Genomic DNA, 20,476 nt, shown 5'->3' on the forward strand with positions numbered 1-20,476 from the left:
AGACATCCTGCATGTCAGATATTTACATTATGATTCATATCATAGCAAAATTACAGTTCTGAAGTAGCATTGCAAAATAATTTACAGTTCAGCGAGGGAACTCTATTAAAGTGCCAAAGCATAAGTAAAGTTGTGAACCACTGAACTTGAAGGCTAGCTCTAACCAATGTTGTTTTAGAATATTCCTCAATAAGTGAAATCTCTTTCTGTTATCTATGTTTCATAATGCATCTGGAATTTCTAAAAAAAAAAATCACAAACATCGTTGTGTAGAATCAAACACCAGCAACTCAATGAAGCTACATGATACTCCACTTCTTTCCTATTCTGAAAGCCTGCAAGGAGAGGGATCAGAGTGAAGGGGGTTGGAATGCAGTTCAGACCCAGAAGCAAGTCGCTTTTTCATAAATACGTTATAGGAATTTCATTCTCCCAAAGAGGGAAGTCATCACCAGCATTAGACTGCCTATAGACTTAAAGAGAAATGACAGCAAAGCTTGGCTTTTAGTAAATACTTGTTAGAGGTAATGATGACTCTCATTACTGCCTTTAAGAAATACTGAGAAATGCAAGATGAATTTCCCTTTGAAAGAGGTCCCAAGACTGTGTTGTTCTGGGATCTGTTCTCATTTCCACGATTTGCTCTAATTGTTGCTATCAGCTTTCAGACTCTCTTTGTTCCTAATCAGAAGTCTGAGCCTTGAGATTTCTCCCTGTGCTAGTAATACATAAGGTGGAATCAGGTGTGAAAAAGAAGGGGAGTCACAATGACTTAGGGATGCAAAAGGTCAAGAGATAGCCTGTGTTGTTCCCGGATGTACATAGAGGAGAGACAAGATATTAATGCAGAGGCCTCTGCTCTGGGAAGACAGCTTGATGCTGGGAGTTCTCACAGTGTTCTCTACCCAATTTTCTTGACTCCTTAGTTACTGGTTCCACCAGTTTTCTGTGGAATGTCGGCTGTTCATCTGAATGTTCTTGTATTAGATGATTGGTTCTTTTTATACTGTTGCTTATCTTCATCATTTATTTTACGTGGCTAATATAGTGTTTTTACTTCAGCAAATGAACAGGAGTTAACTTTGAATTTCCATTTCTATCAGAGGAAAAGAGAAAGCATCACAAAAGTAAGTTTTCCAACTTTTTCCTGTTTCCATTACTCTTCCTCATAAACTCACTCCCCTCAGTATAACTTGATTGTGTCCCAGTTTCTTCATGCTGGGAACACAGAAGGCCCTCTCAAGGCTCTTCTTCCTTTCAATCACCTATTTAGGGTGTGTGTGTGTGTGTGTGTGTGTGTGTGTATGTGTTTGTGCAAGCACGCATGTGCATATATACATGCTTTATATATTTGCTGCATGAACACATGTGTGTCCACGAATGTGGAAGTCAGAGAAGGAAGTAGGTTATCTTACTTATTTTTCCATTTAATTGTAAATTGTTAATTCTTCTTCAGAGTTGAAACATCCAAGATTTAAGATCATTTACTTGGTCAGCTTGGCTTTACTTGTTACTCATCACTATTTACATCTCTGTAGGGTTTGGAGTTTTTCTTCTATTCATTTATTTGTATTCTTTCACTTCCGGTGGTTTATTTGATGAGTACTTGATTGGATTTAGAAGTGCCTAGGAGCTAGGAAAATAATCGTCTAGTTGTGCCAACTTGATTTAATTAAAAAATACATAAAAGGTTAGCAAAATACAACCCTGGGTGTATCTGTGATGGTGTTTCCAGAGACAGTTTGACTGCGCTTGTTTTGATGTAGCCAGCAAATTAATCTTTACATGGGTAATAATATAGTATGTCAGCATTCTTTGGAAGTGTTGAAAGGTAGTAGGTTGATCTTAATGAGAAGGAGATCATTGGGAAAATGCCCTTGTGGCTGCATGTGACACTGGTCCCTTCCTGAATGTTCCCCCACCCACACTGCCCTGTTTTCTGTAAACCATAAAGAAGCTCAAGAAAACCATCAACTGAAATATCTACAAAAAATATATCAAAATAACTTTTACCTCCTTTCAGTTGCTTATGGGAGCTATTTTGATCACAGCTATGCAAAATAAACAATAAACTCCTTTATTTTGAAAGGTGCAGAAAAATGATTCCTTTTTTCATTTCTAATAAGTTCAGAAGGTTGCAATTACCCACTAATGAAAATATAGCACAGACTTTTCCCCACTTGGGATTTTATTAAAACCTGACTATCTTCTTCCATCAGCTCTCAATGAACATTCATATAATGTATTAAAATAGAATTTAAAAGATTTTTTAAGGTAAGTTCCCCTAACCTCCTTGAGAAAAAAATCTGCCCAGCAGTAATTAGATAATTTCTAGGCATTACTATAAAATTTTGCTAGTGTTTTCTCTTGTTTTGAACTTGAACTCCTGTCCTATCTGATGCTTTCTTTTGAACAATGATGTATTTTCATGTCTCAGGCCCTTTTTCACAGAGGGCACTGTTTGTTCAATATTGGGATTTAGGCTTGGTCTGTCAGAACTTGTGTGAGTTCCTATAAAACCTTTTAAGCCCCAAGGAAGGGGGTCAATGCTCAACCCAACTCTAGGCATTCTTTCAATAAAAATGAAGCCTGGTGATCATTGAGAGGCGGAAATAAGCAACAGCTGGAGCCTGCCTGACCAGAGACTCACTGCCGAGCCAGAGAGCTTATTTCCTTGTACACTAAGGGAAGTAAGCAGTGCTTTTAGGAGCTTCCTGCAGTCTCCATCTGTGGCCTCAGAAGTTGGAATTTGTAGGGCACACTGCTCTTTTGCTTGAAAAACACCTTAGCAGACCGTTTTCAGGGTGGTTTAGTATCTTTTGATGGTGAAGCTCACACAACAGAAGGGTGAGCAGTAGCTCTGTGTACCAGAGCAAAAGGAATTGAGTTTTTCCCTGAAGTCCAAAAGAGGTGAGGAGAAGAGAGTATTCTGGGAGATAAAAGGAGCCATAGATGGCAGGATATAAAAAAGGGTTGGTCCATGGGAAATCCTCCTGACCTGGTATTCAGTGAAATTGAATATGATTATGTTTATCACTTAATTTCAGAGTGTTCACTTTGTGCTTTATATCTTTCAGTTACCATCAAACCTCTGGATGTTGTTTATTACAAGGAGTGGAATTATACCAATCTCCTGTAGGTCGTGAAAGAAGATGTCTGTACCTGAAGTAGTAGTAGCCACCCAGAGGGCTTACATAGTGATGGCTGATTATCTATGAAAAGATTTCCCTATCCCCATGTATCTAAGAAGGAGGCTAGATTTTGCCATACTCTAGTTTTCTTTTAAAGAAGAAACCATTAAGGAATTGGAAGTGACAAGAGGTTGGTTGGAACTCAAAACAAAAATGATGCAATTTCTTACTGAATCTAAGTGTCTTCAGTAAGCAAAATCTTTCTCTAACATCGTCATGGCCAACCACATGTGGGACTGTCTCTAGATAGACAAGTACATTGAAAATAATTACTTTTTAAAAAATTTCTAGGTTAAAGCATCAAGAGTGACTGCTGTACATCTATCCATGATCCTCAAAGAATGCTTGGTTTGCGAACAGAGATGGCCAAAAAGACAGTAGTAGAAGAGTAATGGAGGTGTTGCTTGGTAGTACAGCGTACATTTGCATGGGCCAGAATGCATCACAAGATGCCCTATAATACATGTACTTTCTAGAAAAATACCAGGAAGACATTCAGCCAATCCTTCCCAAATTTCATAACACACCCAGTCTCTTCGCTATTTAGGTTGGCGAAGTATGGCTTCACAGGCATCCACAGTCCCTAGTCTTTTTTCTCAGATAATCTATTTTATCAAAAAAATCTACCTGTCATAATATATATGTTTATATATATGTATATATAAATATGTTTATATATGTATATATAAATATATGTGTGTATAAAGAATTTGTTACTCTTCTGATGGATCAGTTTGGAATTGTAAAATATTTCATTTTATTTAATTTTTTGTCTATTTAATTTTTTATTTAATTTTTTTCTGTCTGTGTATCATGTGTATTTCTTGTACTTTCCTAGGTCTGAAAAGAGTGTTGGAGACCCAGAAAGAGTATTTATAGAGTTTTTAAAGATGCTATATGTGTCCTGGGCTTGAATCTGCTTTCTCTGAAAGACTAACCAGTGTTCTTAACTGATGAGCCATATCTCCAGTGCTCCCTACTCTATTTTTTTATACTTTATTATATATTTATGTGAATGTGTGTATTGTAGGACTATATATTGTTAGTCCAGGGATTCTGCCCTGCCTTTGGCCATTCAGTTCTTGGATAAAAGACACACAACTTTTATATTTATAATAAACCTTAGCCAGCAACAGAGCTGTGCAGATATCTGCCCTCTATACTATTAGAATCTATTTCTTCATCATTAATCCCATTTTATAATTTTCCATGTTCCATCTGGGCAGATCTTAACTCCAACTGGGTAGTTCTTATGGCCATTTTTTGTGACTCACCTACCTTATGGTGGATTCCTCCTCTCTCCACCTTCTTCTCCCTCTTCTTGGTCTGTTCAGAACTTAAGCTTGGAAACGTAAGAACCTGCTTCTCTCCTCTGCCCAGGTATTGGCTGTAGCCATCTTTATTCACCAGTCATGGATAACTTGATGGTGGGGCAAGGTTACATAGCATCACTTGCTTATGTCACTTGGATATTCTGTTAGTGTGTGTGTGTGTGTGTGTGTGTGTGTTTGTGTGTGTTTGTGTGTGTTTGTGTGTGTTTATGTGTGTGAGTGTGTGTGTTTGTGTGTGTTTATGTGTGTGTGAGGGTGTGTGTGTACTTGTGTGTTAGTGCTCCAGTAGAACAGAAGACATTGGATGCCCTAGCACAGGCACTTGTAAAACCTTGCATGTAGATGCTGGGAACAAATATTTGATCTAGTGGAAGAGGACTCTGTGTTCCTAACCACTGAACTATTGCTCTAGTCCCCAAAAACAATACTTCACCTTCTATTTCTGTGTTTTATCCAATGAAAAGGGAAAAAAGAGAAGATAAAATTGCTTTAAAATGAAAACACTGTATTTTCCCCAATGACAATTTGCAAATGACAAATTGCCATTCTCTTTTGTGGCTGATTAAAACTCCATTGTATATATATTTTAAAAAAACAATTGTAACAAGCATCTCCATTTGTTGTATTGAAATCAATTGCTTCTTCATGGGTTCATACAGAGTTTTAATACATCTTTACATGACATTTCTTTAAAGTCTCTTAAATGTTTGAAAAAGAAATTACATCTGATGTGCTCCTTAATTAGTTCATCTTCTCCAGTGCCTGGTGAGGCACATGTGAAATGCTAAGGTATTGATGAGTTTATTCTTTGGGGAGGTCATGAATGTATTTGTTTCCTAATGTGACAATAAAAAGTATTTTTTACTCAGTGTCTTAATCCAATACAAATAAATTACCCTATTGTTCAAGATGTCAGATGTCTGAAATGTTTCAACAGTCTGTATTCCTCTTGAAGGTTCTTATTGAAAATTTCTTGATGTCTCCTTCTTCTATAGGTTTCTTGTCTTCTTGTCCTCCAATTTCAAAAGCAATCATAGAATTTTCTGGTCAACTCCACTTTGACCCCTACTTCTGTGATCACATCTCCAGTTACCTCCTACCTCCATCTCATAAGGAGTGATATATTCTTTTATGCTTACAAAGATAAAACAGTTTTATATCCTATAGTCTCAATACTCATAACTAGTTACTTGCAGAATAACTTTGGTCACAAAAACTAATGCAGCCACAAATTCTAGCCACCAGCAGATGAGCATCTTAGGGGTCATTTAATATGTATCATTTAGCCTGAACTTGTGGATTTCAGGACAATGACTTAGACTGGCAGGGAAGGGAGAATCCTACCATATTAAGCTATTAAACTCAAAACCTGCTCCACGAAGCATCTCTAGGTGCAGTGAGCCAATTTGACTCATGGGGTCATTAGTGTATCCAAATGCAACAACATCAAGAAATAAGGTCTCATTTGTCAATAACCACAATGTTTTCTCTGCAGCATTGAAATACACATATTTTGGGGCTAGAGAGACAGGTCAGTGGGAAAATGCACTTCTTGTTCTTGCAGCAGACACAGTTTGATTCCCAGCACCCACATGCCAGCTCATAACCATGTAGTCCCAGGGAATCCAGTGACTTCCTATGGTCTCAGAACAAACCAGGTACAGACAGAGCATACAGGCATACATTCAAGCAAACATCCATACATATAAAAATTAAATAATTAAAAGAATCTGAAAGATTTATAGTTTGATACCTAGACTAATTTTGCCCCCCCCCTCTGCATCTTGAGATTGTACAGCTAATTAATGTTGAAGTACTGTTGTCAGGTGTAATTTTGCAGGCCTGATGATTTTGGACAACATTTTGTATTTAGAACTCCAAAGACTCTGAGTTGCTCAGTGAGTAATTTTAGAGAGCTAATAACCTCGTAATTAGATAAATAATTGATACAGTTCAATTATATGCTCCTGTACAACTTTATTAATATTCAGATTTGAGCACTAGATGCCTTTCTGCCCTTTACCTACCTTGGAGAAAACATAATCCTCCATAGGTTTGGCAGAACGTGCTAGAGAACCCATGCCAGAGCCCAGAATATGTAAATTAACTATCTTGTTTCAAGGCATTAGCATCTGTTGTGTTTAATTATTAACAAGATGGCCAATGTTTGCTATAAGAAAGTGGAACCAAATGAATGGGTTTGGGGTTCATGTTATTTATTTCAATTTATTATTCAAGGACCTTCAACCAATTTAGAAGTGTTGTTTAAAACTGGCAAGAAGTATGCTGCTATTGGTGGGTTCTTTGCGTGTCTAGGCTGTGCATGAGGTGTGTGAGACACTTGGTGGTTGATAACTGTTGGGCCAGACTGTACTTAACAAGGCTTAATTAACTTAGCAAGCTGTTAAAATGTTTTAGTTATAATAAGTGAATATATTTTGTGATTATAAATAGTAATTCTATTATTAACTATCGCAACACAAATAAAATTATTAATATAAAGGTGTTTAATTCATATCAAAGGCACTAAAGAAATCTCAAGTTATAGAAAAACATTTATGTCCCTATTAGAAGCAGCAGAGAGGCAGAGATATTTATTATAATAGATACCTTCTATTTAAGGTACTTTTTGAAGAATAATGTATACACTAAGACATAATTAATTATAACTCTATCAGTTTAAAATCTAATCAACTGATTTTCTGGAAGTTTTTGTGTTTGATAGTCAAGTAAATACTTTTCTTAGCAACTGCTTAAATATCACTGACTGCAATAACCTAATCATGCTAAAACAAAACATGGTTTACTTTTATTTACTAAAACATAATTATATATAATATTTTTCATTTCCTACAAATACCTTAACTGAAATTGCATTGGCTTTATACTCTGTATTCATATATTGTATATGCATATATAGGCACATAGACAAAGAGTTTAATTAATCAATTAACATACTTATAAAGGAACTCTCATAAATGAATAAAAATGCCACAGCTCTTGCATTGATGAGGATTTGAAGAAGAAATCAACACTTATTTCTTGGGGTTTGCAGAAAAACATAAGATACAAAATATCTACTCCAATGGTCCAAATTATAATAACCCAAAATGATTTAATTATGCAGTTTCTGATTTAAACTGGGAAAGTCTGAGCAATAGCTAGACCCTGTGATATTTTTCTAGAACTTTCAGCTGTTCTCAGGCAGAGTTTTGTGATCTATACTATGATCCCACATATACCAAAGAAGGGATTTAATAGAGACATTTCTGCTTTAAAACATAAACTAGCAACTGTGCTGGCCTGAATGAATTCAGGATGTAAGCAATAAAATCAAGGTATCTGAAGCAGGTGGGATAAACAAGGTCCAAGAACTGAGAAGATTTAGAGAGTAAGAGTTCCGACCAGCTGCTGTCATAGGCCATTTATTGGAATGAGATCCATTGAATTTGACCTTCAATTAAAATGGTACAATAAAATGTTGGATATTATTTTTGCTGTCTGAGTATTGTAGATGTCAGTTTAACAAGCAAATCTGTGGGGAAGATCAATACACCCTGATTAGGAACAAGTTGGTCTGTTCAAGGAGACATGGGCATGCAAAGGAGGAGCTTGTTAACAAAAGCCACTGAGCAGAGGGCTGTGATGTCCCATTGGTTGGAGACACTTAAGATAATCAGAAGTGAAGATTCTCCCTGACTACTCATTTGAACTTCTAATCAAACCAGTATTTCCTGATTAGCCAGAGTTCTCTATAGCCATGAGAGCAAATGTAAGGCATCAGAGGTCAGGATCTAGACGGAGACTTTGTGACTGAGCTATAGGAACATCTGGTTAATGCCTTTGGCAAGTTGGGTGAATCAGTGTCCTGCCTAGTGTGATCATGACTACTAGATGCTTAGAGTGACTTTGGCATAGAGCATGCCTATTGCTGGAAGTTGTAGTCATAGAAGCTGATTCCAGTAATGAGGTTTGAAACTTCCTTCTTTGAAAGTCCCATCTCTCTATTTCCAATTCTCTTGGCAAATATTTTTTTTCATCATCACTTATAGGAGACAGAATTTGAAGATGTTCATTTTTTTTTAAGTAGCATGGGGCTCAAGTCATCTGAACAGTTCATGTGGATACAGTTCCAGTATCACTTTCTTGTCCACCAGTGCAAAAGACTGAACCCAATAACTCGTGTTGGATAAATAAGCATTGTATAACTGAACAACACTGCTGGCCCTCCGTCTGTCACTTTTGGGGAAAAAGAAGCATAAGTCAAATGACAAGCCCCACGTACTCAGCTCTGACAGATACGAACACCAGTCACCATCTCCATTAATACAGAAGCAAGAAGTATGTCAGGCATAAAACAATGACTGTTACTAGTTTCATTGTTTTGAGACTTCTCCCAGGGACCTTGAACTTTTGCCATAAATTTACAACATCAAGGAGCCCCTGATATTTGCATTACCCCCCAAAAAAAGAACTCCGTTGCTCTTAAAAGAATTGTGATGAGTGAATAAGATTTATAATAATAATAATAATAATAATAATAATAATAACCGTCATAAATATCAGAATGGAACAGCTGAAATGCTTTGTATATTTACTATGATTTTTATATACTGCTATAATACTTACAATAACAACCATAATGCTTTACCCCCAACCACGATGTAATTTTAATGCACTACAAATTTAGTACAGATTGCCTAGCCAAAGAGTAAAAATGATTAGAAACACAGGACTAATCCTATAATAGAGACATCTAAAACTTGCTGGGAAAACTTGAAGTGTGGAGCTCTGCCTTCCACAAGGAGAATCTGGGAAGGAATCTGCTTTCCATGTAATTTAAAGGTTCAAAGTTCTAGAGGACTTCGCAAATACTGTTGCTGAAGCAAAAAGGATTTTGTTTTAGCATTTTATTAGATATTAGATTTTATTGTGTTTTTCAGATTTGCATTAGTTTTCTTGAGAGTCCCCACAATGCATCTAATCATGTTTACCCCTTCTCTCCATTTCTTCCAGGTCTACCACTGTTCCCTACCCATTAAAGACTGTGTTCTCTTTCTTTTCTATTTCCTTTAAAAAGCTATCAATGGCAGTTTGTGCTGCCCATATACATTTGGGTATGTGCCCTTCACTGGAAAGTATTCTGTGAACCTGGAGCCACATGCTTAAATGTAACTGATTCTTCATCTTGCAGAAACTGTCGATGGCCAGTAGCTTCTTAGCTAGGGGTGGATTAGTGCCCATTTCTTTCCATGGTCTTAGAGCCTTTCTGCTCACCCCTCTGTTACAATTCTTGAGCTTTGTTTCAAGGGGTTATGATGCTCATATCCCATTCAAAGTTGAATGTTCTGCGGTCCCTTTTTCTTTGCAACTTTGTCAGGTTTGGGCCTATGTGTTGGTTGTCATATCCTGCAATGAAAGATTCTCTAATGAGGACTGACCCAAACAGTCCTTTATTAGTATACTTGTAAGTCACTAGGAGATGGCTTCAAAGTATCTTCATTTAATAGAGTAAGAGTAGTAGGATCTTTCCCTAGTACCCATGATCTGTCTAGACACAGGTTCTCGGCCCCAATAACAGGACTAGTTACATGGTCCAACTTCTGAGCAATTCTTAAATCCAGTTCTACAATGATTGACTACTCCCATAGCATCTGTGTGTGTCAGCAGGCTGATCTCCTCTAGCCTTTCATAGTTGTAGCTTGCAGGTTTCATAACTGGGTAAGACTGGCGATTCATTCCGTTTATCCTCAGGACTGGGTATATCATCTTCCAGTATCATGAACACTAGCCAGTGGATGGGAGGCTTCCAAATCAGTACCAGCTTTATTTCTCCACATTCTCTAACTCAAACATGTTATCTTGCCTCCAGCCAATAGGATCTCACTGTGAAGTTATGGAGGATCATTAAGAGCCTGTAACGCTTGGGAGTCTATGGGACCCTAACTGCAACAACTCCAAAGGAAGTAAGCCATGTGTTGGTTTTAGTTGGGGAGTGAAGAGAAAAAAGAGAGACAGTGCCCAAAGGAGAAGGAGAGGAATAAAGACTAGGTCATTCTACTTGTCCTAAGTCAAAAATGATCCCAACGACAGAAGACACAGTACTGCTCTCATTTCAAACTCATCAAGGGGATAAACTAGAAGTAATCTAAGAGACACAAATAAAAAGAGACAAAAGGAGAAATAAAGGCAGAGAGAACAAAAAAAGGATTCAGAGCCACTGAGGAAATGAACCCTTGAGCATGTCTGCAGGGGTTTTCTAGGTAAGATTAATTTAAAAGTTGGAAGAGTCACCATAAACATAGGTGATCTCACATCAGATGTTGTAGTCTTACATTAAACTAAAGGGAAAAAGAGAGCTGGCCAGCAGCCTTCTCTGCCTCTACTTCGTGACTGAACATGTACTATGACCAGATGTCTCAAGACTGACCACCATGATCTCCAAGTCCTCAAATACAAACAAAATGAAACCACTCTTCCATGAGTCGTTGTTCTCATACATTATGTTACAAGAACAATGAAAGTCATAGAAATACACACATACACACGTATACATATAAATATATACACAAACACACATACACACATACATATGCATTTAATATGCATATACATATACAGACACACATACACATCCATATAGAGATGTACACACACACATAAACACACACACAGACACATATACAGATATATGCATATACACATATATACACATATACAGACACACAAATGCACACATATACATACAGAGAGATATGCACATACACATACAGATACACACATGCTCACATACACATACACACATACATATTCAAAGTGCACACAGATACACACATACATATACATGTATACAAAGGAATGCATACACACATAGACACACAGATACACACACATACTTGTATACAAACACACACATACACATTCATACAGATACACACATACATACACACAGAGAGAGATGCATACATAGACACACATATATGCAAACAAACATATACATATACACAGAGAGATGCACACACACACACATACACACAAAAACCCACAGACACATATAAGTACACACACAACATATCAGGGATGATGCAGTACAAAGTACATGTCTATGGAAAATGTAAAAAGATTTGTTTTATGGAAACAGTACAGGGGTAGTACCTTGGAAAGAGAGGAGAAAGAAAGGTAGATTGGGGAAGGGACTATAGGAGAGGGACACCATTTGGGATGTAAATTAATTAATTAATTACCTAAAGAAAAGAGATTCTAGAGCAAAGCATCACACAGTTCAATCATGTTGATTTGATTTGCACATGTGTTTGAAAGAAAGTCATTTTGATTACTGGATTATCATGGACTGGAGGAGTCAGGACAGAGCTGCTGGCGTCAGGATTAATCGTGGATTAAAATACAACTTAACGTGGTTTGGCAGTGTACACCTTCATTCCTCAAAGAGGGCACTCTATCTCCTGAATGAATGCTGAAATAAAGGGATGCATTAAAAATATAAATGCTTATTTTGCCTGATGGAGGTTTTTAAACCATCTCAAATTTTAAAAGGAACTTTCCCATTAAGCTCTAAAATACGTTTCTGGCATGGTAACATGAAGATGAGATCATATAGGTAGTTCTGGGATTCATTTTCCATGGTTTCTTTTATAAGTAGGGCAATGTCTATTCCGCTACTTGAATAAAATTGTAGTTTTATGAATGCTTTAGCTCTAAATTTGGGGTTTTATGTTTGGTAATCTCAGATGCAAACTCCATCTAAATCATAACCTCTGAAAGACTATGAATTCCAGAGTGAAAACATGCTGGTTATTTTTCTCTTTGTTTGGTACAGTGTCATGTGGAATTGTTTTATGCTTCTCAGAGCAAAGTAAAAATGTAAAGAGATCATCACTTAGCTGATAAACTGTCAGCTTCCAGACAAACACTGTAACTGATTTACACCTGTTCTTCCTCTAGGATAGCTATGGTTATTTGATATATCTTTTCTCTACCTGATCACTGATAGCTTGGGGAACATTTCTTTAGCTGTATGCAAATTGTGCAGGAAACATGGAAAGCCAGGCTATGCCCAGAGTGAGTTCTGTTATGAATATAAACTGTAGAGATGCTAAGCTATTCATCAGGCAAGGGGCACTCCACAGGCTTAGGCGTAATGGATTGACTGAATTACAGAGTGGTGTTGGGACATTTGTATGATACAAGAGCCCTGATATTCAATAATTGATCAAAAATAGCCTGATAGGAGACAAATCAGAAATCAATCACAGCTTTGTTGCTTGGATACATGGTAATAGTTCCATTTAAAGTACTTGCTTTGCGAAATTTCTGAGAGAGGAAAAATAGGATTTAAAATTAGGCTGTTAGTTGCTGATGTAGTAAATTGAGATAAAAATCAAGATAACTTATTTCTATATTTTTAAGGAAACAGCTTTTAAACTATGCTGATTTGGGGTCATTTTTAGGCGTTTACTCCTGGACAAATAAGAAAAGATATAAGAATAGAAAAAATATCACTTTGCAATGACACATTTAAAGGTAAAGAAACATTGTGACTGTGGTTGAGGCCATTTGTGCCACAAGCTACAATATATTTGAGAAAAACTTAAAAGAGGAATAGAGAATATTCCTATTCTTTTTTCCAAGAACTGTTTTAGGAACCAAAGAAATGTCTTTTAATTCTGAACTCAGGATTCTATTAGTTTCTATACCTTATTAACATTTTTCAGGTACTTAATGCTTCATATTATTTTCCTTATGCAACAAAACATTAACAAAAATCTTTAGAATACTGGAAGTTATTAAATGAAGTAACAGAGTCATAGTATTTAACCAGATCTTGGATACATGCCTTAAAATGGAGTTTAAATGTTAGAATACTACTGTGTAGTATATTATATAAGCATAAGAGGAAATATTTATACAAAGTGTTAATATGATAGTACAGAATGGTATTGATCCGTCTTAACCGTTCTGTGTGTCAATATCATGTGACAGATGTGTGATGTATAACTTTTCAGAACTGTACCATCCGTTACACCCCTTGAGTAGAAAGGGAGATGTTAGGATGCAGGGAATAATTCTCAGGAAATTGGAATACCTTGCTGCCTCAAACAAGATTTATTCTGACTCCTTTAAGCCCACAGAGGCCCAGTGCTGGGAATTTATATAGCTGTGTCATCAGGAAGCAAGAGATGCTCCAGTTTAAACATCAAGAATTTCAATGAATATTCTTGGGTGAAATTTCTTCTGATAAATAGAAAAATGGTACCTATGGTTTCTCATTAAAGTTAATTACGGTGACTAGTGACAAGGAAAGAAGTTACTGAACTAACTGGACTAAGTAATTATGCTTATTAAGGAGAAATTGGTTAGCTGATTTAACAATAAGATCCAGGAAATTATGCCTGGACAGAAGAACCAGTGGCTTCCATTTGGAGATTTCAGAAACTCAATACAAAGGCTACACTCACCAAGAACCCAGTTTCAACTGCCCACAATGTGTGGATACATTTACATTTATGCTTCAAAGAAAAGGAAATAGGATAAATTCTGGAGGGTAGAAATTATATACAATAAGTAGCTATATAATCAGTTATAGAACAATGATGTCACTATAAGTACTTCTCTCCTCTATGCCTATTTTATATAGTAAACACAATTCTTCCATTGGCCATTTTAAATTATAAAGTACTTCATAAGAATGACTTCATGCCATTTTACTTCATTACTTAAACTTCATGTTGTATCTTAGAGTAAGACTTGGAGTAGTGAGGCATCTATAATATAAAGTAATCGACAGTATTGGATAGAACCCTTGGTCTCCTTAAGACAGCGAATAGCAGGTTTCACTTGTAGGAGGGGCCATTGTCTCATAGTACAAATCAGCAAGTAGATATGTAGCCAGTGGTAAGAATCCTGGGCATCTAAAGCACACTTATTTGTTTCTTCCCAGCTTCAAGGATTTGCAACATCTGTAGTAATATTTGACTCCAGCTGCTGCTAGATGTGTGCTGATGGTGTCACCTTTAAGTGTAAATGTAGCAGCAGATCCCTGAATACAGCTGCTGAATCCTTTTTGTTTGGAAAAAAACAAAATCCCAGAATGCTTTTTATTGTTGTTTGTTGTTGCTGTTGTTGTTTTCTGTTTCGTTTTTTGTTGTTGTTTTTGTTTTTGTTTTTTTTTTCAGAAACCTCTGCTATCTAAGGCTTTCTTGAAGGGCTACAGTAAAATCTCTTGTACCAACAGTTTCAGGCTGAGATTTTTCTCACACCTTCAGATGAATCAAATAAAGCATTATAGGTCTAGCACAGAAGTAACACACAAAGGAGGGTCCAACAATAGATAAATGAATGGACATAGGGAAATAAAAGACTGCAATGATATAAAGAAGGAGATTATATAAGATGTTTCTTCTAAACATACACGTGTCTTGGAGAAATAATTAGCACAAATGCCTATAAGAGAAATAAGTAATTCCAGGGAATGGAGAGGCAGACCTGCCAAGTTTTGTACCATGTACTGGACTTTGTGGTAAATTTTTATTGTGCAATATTTCCTGTAAGGACCATACAAGGACATAACGTAGTGACTGTTAGACTATTGTTAGCATTGTAACTGTAGTTACCACTCAGCTGAAGTAGAAGCTAGTATTCTTAGCTTTTATCTTCCTTGGTACTTAAGGTAGGTAAATTTTAGTCCCAACCACATAGCTTTGACTTCGGAATCTGTGTTAATGATGATTTCCCTATATTACCTCCCAGTGAGATCTCTTAGCAGAAACAGGGATAACATGCCATGTGGAAGAGCTTAAAGGTGTTTTGGCCCATTTGTTCTCTGCTAGCAGAGATTTGGCCATGGGGAACATTTGGAGCTGTTTGCTTGGAATACTTTTATAATCTTGATTGACAGTTAGGGTGTGCACCTTGCCTTTCTTAGGGTATCTAAATAACTGTGCTGCTGTCATCTCATACAGCATACCACCCTACAACCACAAAGGATCTGTTTCAGAAATGCCAATGGCATGGAGAGTAGGGAAGATGGGTTGATTTGTGCAGTGCCCCAGCGAGTGAAGTATCTGGCTCATAAGCTTTAGGATTTGAGTATGAAACACTATCCCCACCCCAAGAATATACATAAAAAGTATGGGCGTCATGGCACCTGTAACCCCAGTTATGGGAAGACTGACATACAAGGATTTCTGGTGAGCAGCAACCAGTCTACTTAAATAACTAAGTTCAGTGAGAGACTGTCTCAAAAAGTAATGTAGAGTGAAAGAAAATAAAAGCTCATTGTTTAGTTTTGCCTTCAGGAAGCATGAGCACACAAGTATAAAATAAAATTCCTGTGTACATATATGATGCTCAGCATTGAACTCTGTCTTTATTTCCTTTTTTAAAGATTTATTTATTTTATGTATAAGTACACTGTAATTGGATCCGATTACAGATGGTTGTGAGCCACCATGTGGTTGCTGGGAATTGAACTCAGGACCTCTGGAAGAGGAGTCAGTGCTCTTAACCGCTGAACCATCTCTCCAGACCTGAACCCAACTCTGTCTTTCATAAGCATGTACACAAACCTATGTATACACACACACACACACACACACACACACACACACACACAATACTCAGTGCTGAACTCTGCCTTTCATAAGCCTATGCACACAAGCATACACGAACCTGTGTACATACACATAAATGTGCATAGAGAAAGAGGAAAGGTTTAAGCGCATTCTCAACATTTACCCTGACTGTTTCTGTAGAATCTCTGTAGTTGTGTTCTTCAAAGAACAGACATATAGTTTTTTTTAAAGTTTGGAAAATGCCAGATACATATTTCACTTTTGAGTAATCTTTATGAAAAATTGAATTTTAAATCTTATTTTAACATGCAATTTAAAATTCTGAAAAGTCTTACAGCACAAGCACCTGCTTACCTTTGTGCCTGCCATAGGTAGGGATATTCATAGGATTGCAGATGGGGAGCATCATGCCAGTCACAAGTTACTTACCCAAAGTAGTGGAAGAGAAAACAGATTTCAAAGAAAGTTTTTCTCACATCAACTCTCAAAAATGTGTCCTTAAGCAAAGTATATGGCAACCCGAATTATCATAGCCAAATATCTAGATCAAAAGGAATTTACCAAAACATAATGGATGCATTTAGAAATTAAGTTGATGGCTGGAAATCAAGCAGAATTATTATGTCAATCACAGATACATGGCTGCACCAACATGTTCCTTCAGGAGAAGGAGGGTGAGCGAGAAGAAGTGATCACAGGCAGATACAGAGCTTTATGCCATCAAATCATTGGGTTTTACTGCTGGCTGTAACTAATGAAATGCTGCTATTCTAAGCAACAGAGAGGACAATGCTAGGAAATGACTAACTGCTATGAGCTTGTTCCTGCTCGTGGGGCTCACTACTATAAAGTTCTCTGCCTAGCTCAGCCTTGGGTCTCTTTGAATAACTGTGGAATTGCAGTCTTTTAAGGTCCCTCTTTGTCATGACATCAGTCTCCCAGCCTTGCAAGCCCTCTGCTGCCTTGAATGACCATTATAGGGCTGGGGGAAAAATAGACTGGCTGAGTTGTCTTCCTCCTCCTCCTCCTCCTCCTCCTCCTCCTCTTCCTCCTCCTCCTCCTCCTCCTCCTCCTCCTCCTCCTCCTCCTCCTCCTCCTCCTCCTCCTCCTCCTCCTCCTCCTCTCTTCTTCTTCTTCTTCTTCTTCTTCTTCTTCTTCTTCTTCTTCTTCTTCTTCTTCTTCTTCTTCTTCTTCTTCTTCTTCTTCTTCTTCTTCTTCTTCCTCCTGAATGGAAAATACAGATGGCTCACTCACTTTCCAATATATTCTGAAAAGTCTACTTGAAGAATAGCAAAACTGGAATGGTGTTTCCCACCACACACAAGTCAGAGATATAAATATGGTGTCTATATCTCAATTTCTGCCTGTCTTCAATTTCTCACAGTTTAATGGATGGCTTGACATGCCTTTGGGTTCCCTCAGACTGGGGTTCAAGTGCTTACTTCTTTCTCATAATAAGATCTAATCAAGCAAAGCCAAAACAGTGGATACAAGTTAAACACCCCCTGGGGAGGTAGAGCCAGAGCTGGGGGAGTAATGAACCTCTATTTAACTTTCAGATTTTGTTAATAACAGTTTGATTTAAACTGGTTGGAGCTAATTAGCTACTGCAGTGTCCCTATTAGTGGCATATAAAATGGTTCTTAGCTTGCATGTATTAAGCAATTCTTTCAGTATGAGTCATTTTGGAGCAAACAGAAGGAAAGCAAGAATCCAATATACACATTGAACTTCATTGTGGATTTCCTTCAGAGTTTTAAGACTGTCTACATGTCAGGTTCTGGCCAATCGGGAAAACAATAGTGGGGTGAAATGAGCTGGGCTTGTTCTGTGAGCAGCTAATTGTGAAGCATGGCAGAGAGTTTATGACTAGTTCATGGGAGGCATTATGGACTTTTGTAAGTTCTCAGGGTTGGCAATGACTGAGGAAGCCTGGTGCTGCGACTATTGGACAGTGTATTCTATTGGGGGTTTTTAGAAGGAAAGGTATTTACTATGACCAAGTTCAAAAGGCTTGGTGAGGAGCCTAAACCATAGTACTTCATGTCTTCCCAGAACAGTATTCTCATATAAAATCAGAATAAGGTCATTTAAAAAAGAGAGATGTGATCAAGAAATATGGAGAAAAAGTACAAAGAAACAGGGTCCTGGTGGGTTTCGGACATCATTTATGGGCACAGTAGAATGTGCTGCAGAGACCAAAATGTTCCAAGCCCTAAAGTGCTGTTCTTGATCTAAATGGCACTAGATTCCAACATGGATGTGGAGGGAGCCTGCGTTGGTTGACTAAGGGGCCAGCCTGCTATGTCTTGGTTAATGTACTAGGGATAAATGTCCCTCCATTGAGTTCCTACCATTGGCCTATGATATTTTTCCAAATAGTCTTCAACTTCCGGTGTTACTATTATTAGGGTTCTGTAAGAATCTTGATTTTTTTAAAAATTTGATTTGGCTTCATCATTTCGCAGATAAAGTTTGGAATCCAGGTATCCTGGTATTTTTGGTTATACAGTGAGTACCTTTAGGGCATACTAACCAGAGTCAATGGTTTAATTTTCTGATCAGAAGGGCTGTTGGCGTCTAAGGAACACCCTCAGCATCTAAGGGATTAGGAATTGTTGAAGAGGAGAAGAGAGGGGATGTGGGTTGGTTCTAGCTCAGAAGTGACAAAAATGAAGTTCACAATGCCATGCACTAGACTTAGCAGCATTCCTACGTTAGCTGTTAAGTCATTGCTCACAGAAGACTGAGCAAAAGTCAACAAATCTGGTTCCAGAATCGAACATTTGTCTAGAGAATCTATAAAACCTACATTAAATTTAATTAATTAATTAACTTTTCATCCTAATCATACCCTCCTTCTCATGCCACTCCCAAGACCCCCAAAAAATGAAATCCATATTTAAAAATCTATTTTATTTCATATTCAAATACACTCTAACGTTGTTAATAACCAAGTGAAACAAAGAATCATAAACTGCCCATCTCTGCTGTCAGAAAGGCCCTAGGTTGAATGTATAATAAGAACAACAAAGTAAAGAGTTTGTGACAGACATATAACTGACTCTGTTTTATCTTTCACCCACATGTTTAACATCAAAAAAGTGGACCCATACATGCTCCTAGCTGTCCCTGTATTTAGTGTTAAAAAGTCAGTCTGTAAACTGCCCTTGGAACGGGAAGCTTATTTAAATGGATCCAGAAGACACTGCGTGGGGGTGGCAAGGATATAATACCTATAGTCCCAAGAAATACTTGAATTCCCTTTTTGAGCATTGAAGGATAGGGATGTGTAAGTACAACAGTGACTTACTATTCCCTCTACTTAATTTTGCTGTTTTAAGTAAAAACTTATAGAACCCAGAAGAACAAAGGTGCCTTCATTTACATTATTCTACCTTCCATTCTTTCCCTGTGTATGGCTCAGAGATGGACCATTTCTGCCATTGCAGCTAAAAGGCTTTCAGTTTTAACGCAGCCAGGGCTTCTGTTCTGTTAGTTTATCTCCCACAGCCTTCTATTTGTTACATAAAACGACACGGCAAATGGAAGGATAAGGCACACCGGGTTTATGGAACATGAAGGGAAGTGCTGGCGGACTCAGGGGAAGATTGACATTAAAATCCTGCGCCTTATAAACCCACAGTAGCTGTGCTTTCTTGAGGATGCCACGGAGCACATTATGGAGAAGACTAAAAACAAAACAAAACAAAACAAAACATTGCAGTATGAAGGGTCCTACTCACCAAGAAGTTTTCTTTAGGGTTCGTTAAAGAGCTGGAGAATTTATTGAAGTGTAATTAAAGCAATGAGATGTTAGCAGAGAACGAGATGTCACAGCCTTAAGCATAGGTTTCTCACAGGACCAGGAGAGATCACTATTGATGAAGCTTTCGGTATAGACAGTTTTTTAAATATACTCTTGTGCTTTGTCTGTGTGTCTTTCTTCTTTAAGAGTAGACTTAATATTTAAATATCCTTAATGGATGCAGGCCTGGTAATGACTAAAACATTAGGCTAGAGTACATGATTTTTAAAATTCTATCACTATTATTATGTAAGCCATGTAACTAAAATCTGCTCTTGGGGAAAAAGGTAACTCATCAACAAAGGACATAATGAAAATTGAAATCTCTAACCCTCCTAACTCACTAGCGCTTCTTAGACACAATTAGTATTAATAGCTTTTTGTTTATATTTATGGGATTAACTTGTATGTTTAAACAGTGTACCTGTAGATCTGCTCCATGATATATGACTGCTACACAGAATTTATGAAATAAGAGTAAAAATTATAATATAATATATTTATACCATTAAGTATCTACTCTTCTAAATTTTACTGCCAATTTTACTACATAAG

The sequence above is a fragment of the Rattus norvegicus genome, chromosome 6, assembly GCF_036323735.1.
Source record: "Rattus norvegicus strain BN/NHsdMcwi chromosome 6, GRCr8, whole genome shotgun sequence".
In the NCBI taxonomy this organism is placed as follows: Eukaryota; Metazoa; Chordata; class Mammalia; order Rodentia; family Muridae; genus Rattus; species Rattus norvegicus.